This window comes from Cornus florida, unplaced genomic scaffold, assembly GCF_030987335.1.
Source record: "Cornus florida cultivar Cherokee Brave unplaced genomic scaffold, ASM3098733v1 CherokeeBrave_3.0.0_Hap2_Chr03, whole genome shotgun sequence".
NCBI lineage: Eukaryota > Viridiplantae > Streptophyta > Magnoliopsida > Cornales > Cornaceae > Cornus > Cornus florida.
In genome coordinates, this window is record NW_026775573.1 from 25,483,626 (window position 1) to 25,502,953 (window position 19,328).

General features: G+C 39.2%; 2 pseudogenes; one reads left to right on the forward strand and one right to left on the reverse strand.

The window, feature by feature from the left end:
• The first annotated feature begins 466 nt into the window (after nucleotides 1-466).
• Nucleotides 467-10,859, forward strand: LOC132301308 (subtilisin-like protease SBT1.6; annotated as a pseudogene).
• Nucleotides 10,860-11,451: 592 nt separating this feature from the next.
• Nucleotides 11,452-12,811, reverse strand: LOC132301309 (subtilisin-like protease SBT3; annotated as a pseudogene).
• Nucleotides 12,812-19,328: the final 6,517 nt, after the last annotated feature.

Sequence of the window (19,328 nt, forward strand, 5' to 3'; positions counted from 1 at the left end):
TAAGTAATAATACACATAGCAAATAATCACATAATCCATGTAAATAACTTCCCATGCAATCCTATATAGGACTCTACCCGTCGTCCTAATGGTTTTCGAACCATAGCTCTGATACCAACTTTGTAAAGACCTAAACCCATGGATTCGGACCGTTACCCGAGTCCTTAACAGAACTCGAGGTCCACTAGGTCATACTCGCCACCTCCTACGTCCAAAAACTATCTTAAAGCTTACTCTGGGGTTCAAAACAACATAAATCACAGTCCCACAATGACGGTCAATCAACACAGGCCAGATGAGGATGAGCAGCCGGCTGACAGGCCTTTATCGGCAAGCTGACAAAGCAAGATCCACCGGCTGACTTACAGGGTCGGTCGGCTGAAACGATGGGGTGAAATGATGGCTCTCAGGACTTTCACTGTAGCCTACGTTGATCGGCTGAAAGAGAGGGTTCGGTAGGCCGAACATGGGGTTTCGGTCAGCTGATGGTGAGGATCAGCCGGCTGGAACATGGCCTTTGAACCCTGTTGCTGACTGGAATGGCATTCAGGCTGTGCTCACTTCATGCAAGACTCACCCAGACCTGTTTCACACCCTATTTTCGAATTCACGGCATCACGCATGATCTTCTACAATCAGATGGCACCAATAATGGCTCAAAAGATAACTTCATTTCCCATTCATCATTAAGTATTTACATAGCCACAATTTCCTTCAAATTACCAACATAAGTATTAGTTTGCTTTACATGGCCATGGTTTGCAAAAATAAATATGCATCACTATAGTTTTGAGACTCTACAAAAGAATGGGATAAATACAAAAGGTGACAAAATAAACTCCTAGACTTCGTCATGCTTATGGAAGGTCGGCATCCACTACTTCTTTTCCGAGCCCTAAAAAATGTTAAATGATGGGGTGAGCATAAAGCTAGTAGGAGTGCCTAAAACGCACCTCTTGTAGCCTCGTGAATCCAAATAATGAATAGGGATAAAGAATTAGGGGTCATGCTTAACCGAGATAGAATACAACATATAATCCCATCTCAAAAATAAACAATGCAGTGCCATGAAGTATATTGCCATGTATGTCGCTCCCCATGCTTAAAATCACTTCCATTCGTCACTTTTCAAACCATTAATGTAGCCCATCCCTCGATACCCCCTTGGTGACACCAGAGAAGGGTTGGCTACTGTCCCTGACCCTTGGTAACCCCGTGGCGTCATTTGGGGCCCAGATAGCTCAACCACGCTAGGGCGATCTCCCTAGTTCCCTCTAGGCTATACTAACGTCACAAACCCTCAGTAACCCCCTGGCATCCGGGTTTTTCACAAAATCCGTTTCTCAAATATTTTTCCCAAAAATCCATTTTTATCCACTTCAAATCACTTTACCCTTTATTATGCCCAATGACATGCATGTATATCTCATGCCTTCATTACTATGGTAATAAGAAATTTTCATATAACACAGTTAATCATTCTTTGCTAAAATTTCAAAGAAAATCATACAAGGATTCATACATCATTTCTAGTATAATTTACAACTTAATAGACATAGGAAAACAACATTTAACCATGCTTTTCATACAAATCAACACGTAAAAAAAATAATAATAATAAAAAATAAAAATAAAAAAAAATAAAAAAAATCATAAACTTTACACATTACAACAAAATCATTCTAGGGTAATTATCATCAATTGGACAAATTAACAACGAAAACATCACTAGATCTTATGTCATTGTCATTGGGATTTGACGACACACCTTGTAATGAAAATTCTATTCCAGTGGGAGCTTTTGCATCCATGGAGAAAGGGATTTTTGTGTCTTGTTCAGCTGGCAATAGTGGTCCTCATGGTTTCACTATGTTCAATGGAGCTCCATGGATCACAACGCCAGGACAATCGATCGCGATTATGCAACTGATGTGATGCTTGGAGATGAGGTCCTCACTGTTAGAGGAAAATCTGTCTACCCATTAGACTTGTTTGTGTCTCGCGATCCAATATACTTTGGCGAAGGGAATAGAAGCAAATAACTCTGCGAAGACTATGCTCTTGACCCAAAAGATGTTGCAGCGAAGTTTGTATTTTATGACTTCATAAATGAAGATGCAGGAGTCAATATGTTAGAAATAGAAAGGTGAGGAGCTGCTGCTGCAATCTTTAGTACTGCCTTCCAAAATTTTCTTCGGCCACGCGATTTCAATTTGCCATATGTGGCAGTAACCCCAAAACACGGAGATTTGATCAAAGACTACCTAATCAAAACAGAGAATGCAACTTTCAGTATCAAGTTCCAGATAACGGTGTTGGGTACTAAACCTGTCCCCATGGTGCAATGGTTCTCATCACGAGGGCCAGATATTCGGTCTCCATGGATACTAAAGCTATAACGACCCAAACCCGAGGGTTCGAATTGCTAACCGAGTCCTTACCCGAACCCAAGGTCAACTAAGGATACTACCGTCCTTTCCTATGTCAATACATAATATACGTGTCATCCCAGGGATTATAAGATAATAACAATAATAAATAAATAAATAAATAATAGTAATAAAATGAGATCATAGTTACAAAGTATGTCAAAACGATCTACTAACTCATCGAACCTTATGGAGGAGCGTTGTCCACCACTTCCCTTCCGTGTCCTGAAAAATGTTAATAATAAAGGGGTGAGCATAAGCTCAGTAGGAAGTGTCTAAGACACACCTCTTATGACCTCGAATCTACATATAAAATAGAAAACAAAAGAACGGGATTATATTATACCGGGGATGTAAACCATAACCATAACATCCAATATAAACACAAATGTCATCCAAGTCACAAATACACCATGTATGCCAATGAAGTGCAATGCCATGCTCATGTCACTCCCCGTTTCAGAAAAATTTCCGTTTCAACTTCCAAACCGTTAGTGTAATCCGACCCACGGCACCTCCAAGGCGTCACGAGGGACGGGTTGGCTAGACTTCCCCGACCACATAGCACCTCCATAGCGTCGTCTGGGTAGCTCAACCACACTAGAGTCTCTCTCTAACCCCCTTTAGATCACACTAACACCACGTACCACTAGGCACCTCCTAGGCGTCCGAGTTTTCGCAACACTTTTCAAAAACATTTTGCCAAAATCATTTTATTTGCTTTCAAAACATTTTTCCCATTTTTCCTTTGCCCAATGGATGCATGAATGCTTCATGCTCCCAATCATGAATTCAACCATAGAATTTCACACATGCTTTGCAAATTAAATCTCTAAAATAGGTAATTCATGCTTCCCTTCAACATTTTTTTTTTATTATTATTATTATTTTTATTTTTTTTTTGCATACCAAGCATACAAAGCGTAAATCCATTTCATATACATCATGCTTGCATGCTTTCAAAAATAATTTAATACTCTACATCAATTTCTCAATTTAATAATCATGTCATCATAGCAAATGTAGCAATTAACTTAAATAATCAAGCTCACATTTTCATAACAACTCATCTTAGCATGCCACTTAACACATAAAACACATACAACACATAAATTATCTCATGATTATAACAAGATTAATACAATAAAATCATGCTTGGGCCAAATTTAATGAGATAACTCACTGAAATAAAAGAATTTGTGGGTTAGAGCACCCCTGCCTCAAATTGTAGAAAAACCCTCAAAATGGGTCTCAAAACTGGAAATCCTAGGGGAGGCCAAAACTGAAATTGCTTGTACTCACACATAGATCTCACCGTGCTCTCCGTTTTGCCGCAAACGGCTCCCAAAAACTCCAAGAAATGAGAGATTAATTGAAACTTTAGTTTTTGATACAAAAGAAATGAAAAATGAAGAACAAAAGAGAGAGAGAGCTACAAACAGAGAAGAGAGAAAAATGGTAATCTGATGACCCCATGGTCACATGACTTTTGAAAATTAGTGATGGGTCCCATGTCTTTTAATTCACTCACCACCACACATACATATATATATATGTATATATATATCACAAATATTACAATCTACCCTCCTTAAAAGATTTCGTCCCTGAAATCTACCCTCCTTAAAGAAGGAGGCCCACAACCACACACCTTCCAGAGAACACCTCACAAAACCCCAAAACCATGAACTTACCAATATTATTGCCTTTGACACCGGATGTCACCAGGCAATCACACACCACTACCACAAAAACACAATGCTCACCACCCTATGAGGGTACTTACTACTCACAACCTCAAAACACAAGACCAGCTAGGCCCTACATCTGATTCTCAACAGACATCAGTCCACATTACACTGCTACGCAAGACTCCGAAGTCCGAAAGAAAAATGGTCTCTAGACCACCGAACATGACAATATCCAATCTCAACTCCTCCCTAAAAGGACACACAAAACTCCAAACAAAGAACCTCATCTATCTCACAATCAAGCTCAACTCTAATCTACATATCTCTATCAGACCGAACACTTACTACCCAACATTTAACTACACCATTACATACCCATATAACGACCACCAACCACACTAAGTGGCAATCACTAAGTTTATCATCCTCAAGATGACTAAATAATGAATCTCCCAATGACTACATAATCATGAATTACCAGAGCAATAAGACAAATTATCCTGTACCCAGGTCACAAATCCTCAAAACAAAATCTTCAATAATTAATGATCGAACCGCAAACCCTATACCAGACACTTTATACTACCTAACACGCTTCGTCACCCAAAACAAATCATTCGAATCCACTGTCACACCGACGGAATGCGCAATATCGTGCTCCCACTATCCCTGACAAATTGAAACAATCATTGACCTTTAACCCTACATCATGCTAAGAGGGACTGATTCAGGAGAAATGGTTGGCCATGCCATTCTCACCATCTATCCGATCTCAACACAGATGTCATTCCTGTCCTCAGGTCTAAACCTCAAACACACTCTACACAGTCCACAAGACAACCATGAGATTCACTCGCTACCAATCCATTGTTCTACGTAACCACAACGGCTAAATAGTCACATACTTACTCTAAAAATCTCAATCATGCTTTAATCACACAACCCTTAACAAGCTAGAAATATCACAGCACCAAACTTCACAATCATCAACCAATGAAAAACTTTCTAATGATCTCATAGCACCCATACCAGGTAGACAACTCCATAACATCATTCGGTTCAATTCTTACTTCTTCAAAACACACAATACGACCGTCTCAAGCCTGAAACCTCAAAACCAAAATCAATCATTCCTATTATTCTTTAACAGAATCCCATAATCACTCTCTAGCTGCTTAACACTCAAACAATACCAACACTTGTCCTCAAGACACTGCTCGAATCAAACGCCTATAAAAACGTTCGAGTACATGACTCACATCACATCACCTAACCATCCTTAAGCTTATAATTCACGACACACCCCTAGCCATCACCGAAAGTACCAAACACCGAAAACACAATCCCTATTCGGCAACTCGAGCCGTCAAAATCACTCTCAAAACAAACACTACTAAAAACCGATGACTTTATCTCCCTCCATGGAAGTGAGTCGACCAAGTCAACCAAACCTTTATTGATGAACTCAACAACATAACAAATCACATACAGGTCCGTCCACCCACGGACGCGCACAACTCCTAAATGGAAAACAAGACTCATGACAAACGATGTTCTTGCCAGGACTAGAACAAATGGAAAGAGTAACAAACTCCGCTCTCACAAGAGACTGACAACTCGCACCTGAATGCACCCAACACCTTGTCACATGCTACATACCAACTGTCCAACCATGGACACCCAATCTCACTTGAGATAAACTAAACTTCTTACATACAAAGAGAAGAACCAAATAGATACCCGTACAAAACTATGAACTCAATTCTAGGCGACCTCACCACTAACGGACTGTCATACACTATCAACACAAAAACCTCGCATATGATACCCCGCAACACCCATGCTAACCAAAACCAACCAGATAAGAGCACCAATGCCCACAACATACTAACACTAGGAACAATCACTTTATGTTGGACACCACATCCTATTCCACCAAGAACCCATCACTCCCAAATGACAACCCATATGCCATAAAATGACATTTTACCACCCGTTCCATCACTACCTTCCCAAACGATACTGCCTCGATCACCATGCACACCCAACTCGTGACCTCAGTCACAACAACCCACTGACTCGTCAAAAGAAAAAGGTGCCTATCTGGCAACATCGTCCTCACTGGCTATAAAGACTAAGCTGTTCACTATCACCTTGACTGATGCACAACCCCCATCACCTACCTGATAGCATACAACAACAACCCGTACTCTCTAATCCACCCTCTGATCATACCCCAAACCATTCTGCTCATCAATACTAAACATCACGCTATAACGCCTCTACTACCATCATCCTCGAATGACAACTCAAACCTCTCATCTTACCAGATCACCATGTCACTACCAAGCAATTCTTCTTATGACACCATCATAACAAAAGAATAAACATTACTCTCGATATCTTCCACAACAGCCACTACTTGCCACTAGAAAAGAATCTCTATACGGCAATACCATTCCGACAAATCCCAAGGCTCAAAAACTAGAATGTTCAACATCCAAATGTCTCCTCAAACCATCTACAGCACAATCACTCATTAACACTTAATCAACTACTCCGACCATTCTTCTCAAGATAATCTACGTACCTAAGTAAGATAACTTCACACCATTGGTTCAACATCATTACCTCTTCTCTTCACCATTCCTCAAACCACTCTTGATCCTGACAAAAATCAAATAGAGCTACTAACTAGACCTACAGGATCACCCTCGTCCCAATCATTCCAATCATCAGTCTATCTCTTTGAATCCTTAAACAACAAGCACTACCTCCTCATACCCCATACGCAACATAAAATTCAAATCCAGTCCATAGCTTTCAATTTCAAAAACACAGTTCATTTGGTAACACAGTACCTACCATCTATCACTTCACCTACAACAACCAAATATACCAATGATCCCATATTACCCGCCTTATCGTGCAATCCTACATTACACAGCTAAAACTGACCACTATACCTCACCTCCTGAATCTCTCGACAACTATGACAACCTATAATCTTGCTCATCCACCAAGCATGCAATCAAGTCACCGAGAATTAATTACCCGTAACACGCTCATGTAACTTCCCAAAATGGGAATCACTCTCGACTAACAAGTCTCTAAGACATATTCTTACATGACCGCGAAATGATCCACATCCCGCAACCGGTCCTATGTCACCCTAGACCTACAGAGTACAAGTCCCCTTAACAATCAAAACCAACATGCTTCCTTAGATCATACCAGAATATCCAAAATACACGTCTACAAACCATAGACTACACTCGTGACTCAAGCAGCCCCCTGTCACACCCACCACAAACTGGTTCAAAAAGAACCTCTGCACCAAACCATGACCCAAGTCACAAACACTAGCCTCCTAAGGTCATACCTTTCTCCCTCAAAACCCTCACTCATACACTTGATCTCCATAGTCACAGGAACCCATCCACCAATGCATGAAACTCACACACAACAAAGACAGCATACCATGAAATATGAACCCGTTCTAAAGTCGTGCTCTAAGCACCGCATAAACGCAACAAGAAAATCAGGAGGACCCCACTCTGGATAGCTCAATCCATGAGCTGAAAGACCAAGCAATTCGTTCGATAAAAACTGGCACCCAACAATTCTAGACCAACCGAGCTCCTCGTCTACCCAGGTCAAAACTCACACAACCATCCCATGCTCGACCGCATACTCCTATACATGTATGCATATATATATATATATATATATATATATATATATATATATATATAAAATAACCGTAACTCATATCATGATACAATCGTGTCCTATCATTTAATTTTTATTTTTTTTATTTTTTTTTTCCTTAAAACACCCTGTCTTTCATTTATAAAAAAAAACACATGCATAACCATGCCTAATAATCGTCACAATACCATACAAGACATGCTTGCACCTACCGTGCTCACTACTTGCCACATTATCATTTAAAATAAAACTGCACACATTGTGCCTATTACTTGCCGTTACCACCTAAATCACACTTATCATCATATCATAATTAATATATTTTCAACTATTTATACATTTCATCGTCATGGTCATATAACACACGTACATTTTAGCAATTAAACACATAAGCATGTGAACACTTAGCAAATAAGCATGCCTTTTTAAAACCGTAAACACATAAGCACTTAATCAAATAAGCAGGCTTCTCAAATAACAAACACTTTAACATATAAGCACATAAATAATTCAATCCACCTTCCACTTAACCTTAGGTAGGCCTCTACCCATCATCCTAATGGTTTTCGAACCATCGTTCTGATACCAAATTTGTAACGACCCGAACCCAAGGGTCCGAATCGCTAACCAAGTCCTTACCCAAACCCGAGGTCAACTAAGAGCACTATCGTCCTTTCCTATGTCAATACATAATATACGTGTCATCCCAGGGTTTATAAGATAATAATAATAATAATAATAATAAATAAATAAATAAATAAATGAATAATAGTAATAAAATGATATCATAGCAGCAAAGTATGTCAAAACGATCTACTAACCCATCGAACCTTGTGGAGGAACGTCGTCCACCACTTCCCTTCCGTGTCCTGAAAAATGTTAATAATAAAGGGGTGAGCATAAGCTCAGTAGGAAGTGTCTAAGACACACCTCTTATGACCCCGTGAATCCACGTATAGAATATAAAATAAGAGAACGGGATCATACTATACCGGGGATGTAAACCATAACCACAACATCCAATATAAACACAAATGTCATCCAAGTAACAAATACACCATGTATGCCAATAAAGTGCAATGCTATACTGATGTCGCTCCCCATTTCCAAAACATTTCTGTTTCAACTTCCAAACCGTTAGTGTAATCTGACCCAAGGCACCTCCAAGGTGTCACAAGGGAGGCTAGTCTTCCCCGATCACATGGCACCTCCATGGCATTGTCTGGGTAGCTCAACCACACTAGAGTCTCTCTCTAATCCCCTCTAGATTACACTAACACCATAGACCACTAGGCGCCTCCTGGGCGTCCGGGTTTTCGCAACACTTTTTAAAAACATTTTCCCAAAATCATTTTATTTGCTTTCAAAACAATTTTTCCATTTTTCCTTTCCCAATGGATGCATGAATGCTTCATGCTCCTAATCATGAATTCAACCATAGAATTTCACACATGCTTTGCAAATTAAATCTCTAAAATAGGTAATTCATGCTTCCCTTTAACATTTTTTTTTTTATTATTATTTTTTTTTTTTTTTTGGCATACCAAGCATACAAAGTGTAAATCCATTTCATATACATCATGCTTGCATGCTTTCAAAAATAATTTAATACTCCACATCAATTTCTCAATTTAACAATCATGTCATCATAACAAGTGTAGCAATTAACTTAAATAATCAAGCTCACATTTTCATAATAACTCATCTTAGCATGCCACTTAATACATAAAGCACATACAACACATAAATCATCTCATGATTATAACAAGATTAATACAATAAAATCATGCTTGGGCCAAATTTAAGGAGATAACTCACTAAAATCAAAGAATTTGTGGGTCAGAACACCCCTACCTCAAATTGTAGAAAAACCCTCAAAATGGGTCTCAAAACTCGAAATCATAGGGAAGGCCGAAACTAAAATTTCTTGTACTCACACGTAGATCTCGCCGTGCTCTCTGTTTTGCCGCAAACGGGTCCCAAAAACTCTAAGAAATGAGAGATTAATTGAAACTTTAGTTTTTGATACAAAAGAAAGAAAAATGAAGAACAAAAGAGGGAGAGAGAGCTACGAAGAGAGAAGAGAGAAAAATGGTAATCTGATGACCCTATGGTCACATGACTTTTGAAAATTAGTGGTGGGTCCCATGTCTTTTAAAATAAAAAAAATTTAATTCACTCACCACCACACATACATATATATATATAAAAATCACAAATATTACAAAAGCCTGACATTTTGGCTCCCGGGGTTAATATTTTAGCTGCATGGGCACCCAATAGAGGAATTGGACCCATAGGAGATGACTATTTGTTTACTGATTTTACACTCCTCTCTGGCACTTCCATGGCTTCTCCCCATGTAGTTGGTGTAGCAGCGCTTTTAAAGGTGGTCCACAAGGATTGGAGCCTAGCTGCCATTCGATCAGCCATGATGACTATTACTTATGTGATTGATAACGCCAATGGCCCCATCATTGACACAACCACTAAAGTTGCTAAGACTCCTCTTGATTATGGGGCAGGACATATCAACCCTAAAAAGGCCATGGATCCTGGTCTTATTTATGACATAGAGGTGCAGGACTATATCAACTACTTGTGTGGAATGAACTACATAAACAAACAGATTAAGGTCATCACCAGGAGGTCAAAATTTAGCTACGACCAGGCTAGTCTTAACCTTAATTACCCATCTTTTATTGTTCTCCTCAACAAGACTAACACTACAAGTTACACCTTTAATAGAGTGTTAACAAATGTAGTAGATAGTCCATCTGTTTATTGTGAAGTGGTGAAGGCTCCATCAGGGATGAAAGCAATTGTGCATCCTCTAGAGGTGTCCTTCATTAAAAAGTACAGCAAAGCCGAGTTCAAAATAACGGTAGAGGTCACTGTTAGAAATACTAGTATCCAAAGTGATTCCATAGTAAATTATGGGTATTTAAGCTGGAATGATGTAAATGGCACTCATATAGTGAGAAGTCCTATTGTTGTTGCCCATGCACCTTATGTAAAAGGTGTATAACCATTCATCCTTCAAGACCTGGTAGTCATATGCCAGAGTGGGCACTCATGCACTTGGAAGTCCTATTATTGCTTCCTATGCACCTTATGCAATATGTAAGAGGTACACAAGCATGACCTGTTAGTCATTCCCAGCATTTTGAGGAGTTGTTTCACTTTATAGGAAATAAACTATTTGTGTCTTACTGTCATGTTAAGAAAAGTTTATGATCAATAACCTTAACAATTTAAAGACAATTGCGGCTAATAAAAAAAATTGCTCTACTCTAAAAAAGATATACCTAAGAATGGAGGACTTGAGACAAACCTAACAGTTGATATTTCATTAAGTGACTGCTCCGAGTTACTGATTGCTTAAAATTAAAAATATGATATATCTAGATGGTTTAACATACAAGACAAATTAGACCTTAGCTCTAAACAATGTTGTAACCCAAATTTCAGATTGGTTTGACGTGGTATGTGATTGATTATAATGAATAATTCTTCCAATCCATGACGGATGCCTTAATCAACAGCACAAGCTCTCTTTTAGCTAGAATCTTAACGTTTTGTTTTGTTGATGCAAAGCAAAATACTAAAAGAACAACGAGTCATCCAGTAAACACATCTACAAATAGCAGTAGAGAAAACAAAATCTTATTTGAATTATGTTTTTCCATAACACCAATGGGCTAGTGACCTAGCGGTATCAAGCCCTTACTTCCCAAATGAAGGTTAGGGGTTAAGTCTCATTGGATGCATGTGTGTGTGAATACCAACTAAGAAATATATATATATATATATATATATATATATATGCTTCTCCATAACCACAAGCATTTCCAAACTCATACGTACATACATATATGTATACATACACGGAAATGATCTCTTGCATACCGGTGAGTAAAAAATTTATCACACCACAAGAGTGCCCTTAACATCATTCCAAATTAAATACCCACAAATAATGGCATATGGCTAATAAGTCTTAAAGAATAAATTTTTATGTACCTCTTACATAAGGTCCATAGGCAGCAACAATAGGACTTCTGAGTCTCACCAACATCAATCCAGCTTAAACACCCATAATTTACTATGGAATCGCTCTGTGTACTAGAATCTCCAATAGTTATCTCTACCGTTATTTTGAACTCGACTTTGTTGTACTTTCCAGCGAAGGACACCACCAGGGGCTGCACAACAACTTTCATCCCTAATGGAGCCTTTACCACAGCATGATAAACAGAGGAACTATCTACTACAATTGTTAACACCCTGTTAAAGGTGTAAGTCATAGTGTTAGTGGTGCTAAGGAGAACAATAAAAGATGGATAATTGAGGCCAAGACTGGCTTGATCACAGCTGAAATTCGACCACCTAGTGGTGATCTTAATCTTTTTGTTTGTGTACTTCATTCCACACAAGTAGTTGATATAGTCCTGCACCTCTGTGTCATAAACAAGACCAGGGTCCATGGCCTTTTTGGGGTTTATATGTCTTGCCCCAAAATCAAGAGGAGTCCTAGCAAATTCAGTGTTCATGTCAATGATGGGGCCATTGGCATTATCAATCACATAAGTAGTGGTCATCATGGCTGATCGGATAGCATCTAGGCTCCAATCCTTATGGGCTGTTTTTAGCAGTGCTGCTACGCTAATTGCATGGGGAGAAGCCATGGAAGTGCCAGAGAGGAGTACAAAATCACTAAGTAAATAGTCATCTCCTATACGTGCAATTCCTCTGTTGGGTGCCCATGCAGCTAAAATGTCAACCCAAGAGCCAAAATATCAGGCTTTAATATCCATGGAGACTTATAGTCGGTCCTCGTGACAAGAACCATGCCACTGTAGGGGCAGGTTTAGTACCCAACACTGTTATCTGGAACTTGATGCTGAGATGATGGCATAACCCTAGTACCCAACTCTTACTTTCTGGCCAAATCCCAGTGTCAAGTACACCAATAATCATGTCATCACCAAAATTGGCTCAAGGCCGCAAGCCAACATTCTTTTTCAGGCCAAGAAACTCTGGAGAATGTGTGGTGTGAAGCTTTCCAAGGGTTTCAGGATATGTGGCAATATGGCCAGGCATCTTCTCTAGCTGATCCAGATGAGGCAGAGATAGCACTACGCTAAAGCCATCCAACACACGGTTGTAGGTGTAGAGATGGGTTGGGAAAATGCCATGATCAGACGATAACAGGGATGAAAGCATCAACGTGTAGCAATTATCATGATCTGAGAAGGAAGTGGGCATGGCTGATTTGTCCATGTGGATGATATAGGTTGCACGATCATCCACTGTTAAAGCTGACAAAGCAGATGAAAAAAGAAGGAAAAGAGAGAGGAACTTCAAAGGAAGGTAGCATTCCATCATTGTAGTAAAGTGAGTGTTAGAGTTGTACTACACAATCAACCGGATTTGATACCAGTTGTTGTGGCGGAAACGCAAAATAAACAACACTGTTCAAGGAATAAACAAGCAATCACGAAGAATAAAAAAATCATACACAAGAACACAAGATATATATGGTTCACCCAAATCTTAGGGCTACGTCCATGGAGCACATCGAACAAAATCACTATAAAAAAGATGAAGAATTACAAGGAGAATTCTCTCTCAATCTCTCTCAATTGCTCTATCTTGTATTGACACCAATTTATCTCTAATTTTTACCCCTATTTATAGAGTCCCAAACTTGTCCTACAAGAACTTGCCTTTTATAGAATCCAAAACCAATAAGAAAATTAAATCAAATTAGGAAATTGAATTTTCCTTAAACCAATAAGGAAGTCAAATCAGATTAGGAAACTGAATTTTCCCTAACAAATTAGGAAACTGAATTTTCCCTAAAATTCAATACTCTTGAAGTTTCCATATAATTAAATCTTCCTAAAAATCTTCCACCTAATCAGACTCCACAAAACCACAACAATCTCCCACTTGGAGTCTGGAGCACTTGTGAACCCATTCCATCTTCTTCTCATGCATGTCCTATACATGTCGGTGCGCTTCTTTCTGTCTTCAAGCTAGAAGACCAACTGAAGTTGTGCAAAACTTCAGTTTCTCCATGGTCACTGTCTTGGTTAACATATCAACCGGATTCTTGGTGCCAAGTATTTTCTCAAATGTCAACACCCCATCTTCTAACAAAGATTTGATAAAGTGATACCGAAGTCTTATATGTTTGGTCCTTGAATGAAATACTGAATTCTTTGCCAGCCAGATGTATCGTACTCTGACTATCACTGTGCAAAACATTCTTCACCTATTCGAATCCCAACTCTATTAACAAACCTTGTAACCAAATTATCTCTTTGCTAGCCTCTGTCATCGCCACATACTCTGCCTCTGTAGTAGATAACGCTACAATCCTCTGTATTTGCGAAACCCAACTAACTGCAGTTGTACCCACCATGAACACATACCCGATAGTACTTCTTCTGTGGTCCACCTCACCAGCAAAGTTTGAATCTACATAACCATGTAGCTTCACTTCACCCCTTCTAAAACATAAACATCTGTCTGTGATACCCCGTAGATATCTCAATATCCACTTTACTGCTTCCTAGTGTAGCTTACCCAAATCCTTTATGAACCTGCTTACTACTCCTACTGCATATGCAATGTCTGGTCTTGTGCATACCATGGCATACATCAAACTTCCAATGGCTGAGGCATATGGAATTTTAGACATGAAGTTTTTCTCATCTTCTGTCTTCGGACACTGATCTTGAGATAAAAGAAAGTGATTAGCTAAGGGAGTACTCACCGCCTTAGCATTATTCATGTTGAACCTCTTCAGAACCCTTTCAACGTACTCAGCCTGAGACAACTGCAAAATACCTTTATGTTTGTCTCTGCTAATCCTCATCCCAAAAATCTATTTCGCTGCACTAAGATCCTTCATCTCGAATTCACTAGACAACTGCTTCTTCAATTTGCTAATTTCTTCAAAATCAGAACCTGCCACTAACATGTCATCAACATAAAGTAGAAGGATAATGAAACTTGACTTGAACCTCTTGAAGTAGCAGCAATGGTCAGCATTGCACTTGTTGTAGCCATATCGCTTCATAAAACCATCAAACTTCTTATACCACTGCCTCGGGGCTTGCTTCAAACCATATAAGTTTTTCTTCAACTTGCACACTAGTTTCTCTTTCCCTTTGACTGAGAAACCCTCCGGTTGTTGCATGTAAATCTCCTCCTCAAGGTCACCATGGAGGAAAGCAGTTTTAACATCTAACTGCTCAAGGTGCAACCCCTCTACTGCAACAATGCTAAGAACTGAGCGAATGGTACTCAGTTTCACAACTGAGGAAAAAATATCTGTGTAGTCAATGCCTTGCTTTTGCTGAAAGCTTTTGACCACCATTCTCACCTTGTATCTCTTGGAACCATCATGTTCCTCTTTCACCCTATACACCCATTTGTTATGAAGAGCTTTCTTCCCCATGGGCAACTTGGATAGTTCCCATGTTTTGTTAGAGATAAGGGACTTCATCTCATCTTCCATTGCAAGCTCCCACTTGCTAGCATCTTCAACTTGACATGCTTCATCATAGCATTCAGGCTCACCATCATCTGTGAGCAACATATAATCAAATATTTCTTATTTGGTACATGAGGTCGCGTAGACCTTTTGGGTGTAGGCATAGGAGTTGGAATTTGCGGTGAACTATGCTCTGTGAGTTCTGGCCATGAACCCTTATCTGTCTGCTCCGCATCAATGCTCTCTAGATCATCATCCAACTCAATAAACTCAGGCTTACTCTGTACAGGACTAGATAACTGTGCTGCATCTCTATCCTTGTACGTTACCTTCTCGTTGAAAATCACATCTCTACTTCTGATGATTTTCTTGTTCTGATTATCCCAAAGTCGATAACCAAACTCATCTCCACCATACCCAACGAAGATGCATTTTAGTGACTTGGGGTCGAGCTTTCCCCTAGCATGGTCACTAATATGCGCATATGCAATACAACTAAAAACTTTCAACCATGAAAGATTTACCTCTTTGCCACTCCATACCTCTTCTGGTATTCGATGCTCCAAAGGCACCGATAGTCCACGATTTATTAGGTAGGATGGTGTATTGACCGCTTCTGCCCAAATCTGTTTGGGTAGACCCGAATGTATATGCATGCTTCTGGCTCTTTCTATCAATGTTCGGTTCATCCTTTCTGCCACCCTATTCTGCTGTGGGGTTCCTTGCACAGTCCTCTCTAATCTGATCCCATTATCAAAACAGAACTTCTTGAACCCAGAGTCTTCATACTCACCACCATTGTCTGATCTCAACCTCTTGATCTTCAAACCTGTCTCATTCTCCACCATGGCCTTCCACTTCTTGAACACATCAAATACCTCAGATTTGTGCTTCAAAAAATAAACCCATACCTTCCTCGTGTGATCATCAATGAAAGTCACGAAGTAGGATTTTTCCCCAATGGATGAAACAATGGTTGGCCCCCAAACATCTGTGTGAACTAACTCAAGTTTCTCCTTTCTGAGATCTCTGCCACTCTTCTTGAAACTGAACCTCTTCTGCTTGCCTATCACGCAACTCTTACAGAAGTCAATATCAATTGCCCGTATGCCTGATAGTTTCCCCTTTGAGTGCATAATCTTGAGCCCCCTTTCACTCATGTGACCTAGTCTCTGGTGCCAAAGGTTGTGATCTTCTCTATTTTCTGCAATTGCTATAGACTCACAAGCACTGGTAGTTGTGTAAAGAGTGCCAAATTTCTTACCACGTGCAATGGTTATAGCGCCTCTAGAAACTTTCCACGAGTTTCCATTGAAGGTTGTAACAAAACCTTCATCTGACAGTCCCACCGAAATCAGATTATTCCTCAAGTTAGGGATGTGTCTCACATCCTTCAACTTCCAAGCTAACCCATTCAACTTGATTTGCACTTCACCTTTGCCAACAACGTTACAAGGCTGATCATCACCAAGATACACTTTACCAAGGTTACTCGGTTCATAGCTATTAAATAGCTCTTTGTTTGAGGTGCTATGAAACGATGCGCCAGAATCTAAAACCCATAACTCCGCCTTGCTCTCCAAAGAGAATATCAATGCATCATCTGATTCTTCTAAGACAAAGTTTGCTTCAGTTTTTCTTTCGATTCCCTTCTTTGGAAGTCTACAATCAACACGGTAATGTCCCTTCTTTCCACAATTCCAACACTCAACGTCATTGAGATCTGTGGAATTCCTGAAATTTTGAGACTGTGTCCTTCCATTCCTTGACTTGGATCTGCCTCTATTTTTATTATTGTTGCCCTTCTTCTTGTTTGAACCCTCGCCTCTGCTTTCAACATTCAACGCCGAACCACTGGTGGAAACCCCTGCTGTTTGCCTTCTGATTTCTTCAGTCAAAATCATGCTCACAACTTCATCAAACTTCAACTTGGTCTTCCCTGCAGAGCTACTGATCGCTGTAACTATGCCACTCCAACTCTCGGGTAACTGCCCTAGAATTAGCAGTGCTCAGACCTCGTCTTTGAAGTCGATATCAACAGACTCTAATTACCCAACTATCTCGTTGAACGCATTTAAATGTTCGTTGAACTTACCACCGACCATCTTCATGTTGAACAACTTCTTGATCAAGTGCACCTTGTTCGCTGTAGAAGGCTGTTCATACATACTAGAAAGGGCTGCTATAAGAGACATCGTCGTCTTCTCGTTCTTATTGAAGACGACTGACTTTGACAACGTCAATCTGACGATGCCAAGAGCCTTCCTATCAAGTAATTCCCAATCTGCATCCTTTGTATCCTCTGGCTTCTCTCCCAAAGGTTGATACAGATTTTTCTAAAACAAGAGGTCTTCTATTTGCATCTTCCAGAAACCGAAGTTTGTGCCATCGAACTTCTCGATCATGGATGTGGATGTCTTATCTTCTAATGCCATTACTCCCACTCGAACGGACAGATCTGATCGAAAAACTGTCAGAATTTCGTCAAACACCTTCTGTGCCCTAGGTTCTCAACCAAAGACTCTGATACCAGTTCTTAGAGTTGCACTACACAATCAACCGGATTTGATACCAGTTGTTGTGGCGGAAACGCAAAATAAACAACACTGTTCAATGAATAAATAAGCAATCACGAAGAATAAAAAAATCACACACAAGAACACAAGATATACATGGTTCACCCAAATCTTGGGGCTACGTCTATGGAGCACACCGAACAAAATCACTATGAAAAAGATGAAGAATTACAAGGAGAATTCTCTCTCAATCTCTCTTAATTGCTCTATCTTGTATTGACACCAATTTATCTCTAATTTTCACCCCCCTATTTGTAGAGTCCCAAACTTGTCTTACAAGAACTTGTCTTTTGTAGAATCCAAAACCAATAAGGAAATTAAATTAGATCAAGAAACTGAATTTTCCTTAAACCAATAAGGAAGTCAAATCAGATTAGGAAACTGAATTTTTCCTAAAATTCATTACTCTTAAAGTTTCCATATAATTAAATCTTCCTAAAACTCTTCCACCTAATCAGACTCCATAAAACCACAACAGTGAGTGAGTGTATGCATGTCACAAGATATCATAACAATGACAATTGCTTTTAATGGGACACCTACCTTAAAAAAATATATATATATTAATAAAATAAATAAATTATTGTCATGGGGACATTTTCCAAGTTGAATAAACTAAACTGTAGTCGATAAAACCAACTCAGTGAGCCAGAACGAAGCAGTAGTGAAGGCCAACAGGAGATACCATAGTTATGGTCGCTAGTTTCTTGTAATACCTCCTAGCGTGAGTTGTACCAGAATAGAATGATTTAGCAGCCAGAGAATAGAGTTCAATATAGTTAAGTCATTGTCAACAGTAAGAGCAAATCTATTTTGAATTGCCAAAATAAAAAACTGTAAGAACCAATCTTATCATTCCTTACATCGAAGGGCACAGTTGTTCTCCTACAGCGCAATAATATAAGGTGTGATTTCTGCAATTTCATTATGGTCCATATGTATTTTTAACAGTAATGCTTAGAAACATCATATTTAAGAAAAACCACACCAAGAAAATCACATAGATCAAGGAAGAATGCCCTTACCACCAAAACTAAGTGGAGAGATGATGTGATGATAAATTACAATAACCAAACAGCTGAGGAAATTCAGGGCCAACCATGATCGAGCAGCCAGGTTTCAGGTTTGGAATCCTGAAAAAAGTAAAATTACCAGCCTTTAGTTCATGATACTGAAGCTAACTGAGTTCTTCAGCTTCCATTCAAGTGGATGTAAAAGCAAAGTTATCATCTGTTTCATTGAACATGCTACAATACAGATCAGTCAAAAGGAGAATATTACAAGAAAAATGCCTGGTTTATAATAAAATATATAGTTGACATACAAGTTATTAAGTTAATTTACATATGGATCTTTATTTTCAGTCTTGAAGATGATAAGTTACAGTGACTCATGCATGAGTCTTACATGGAAC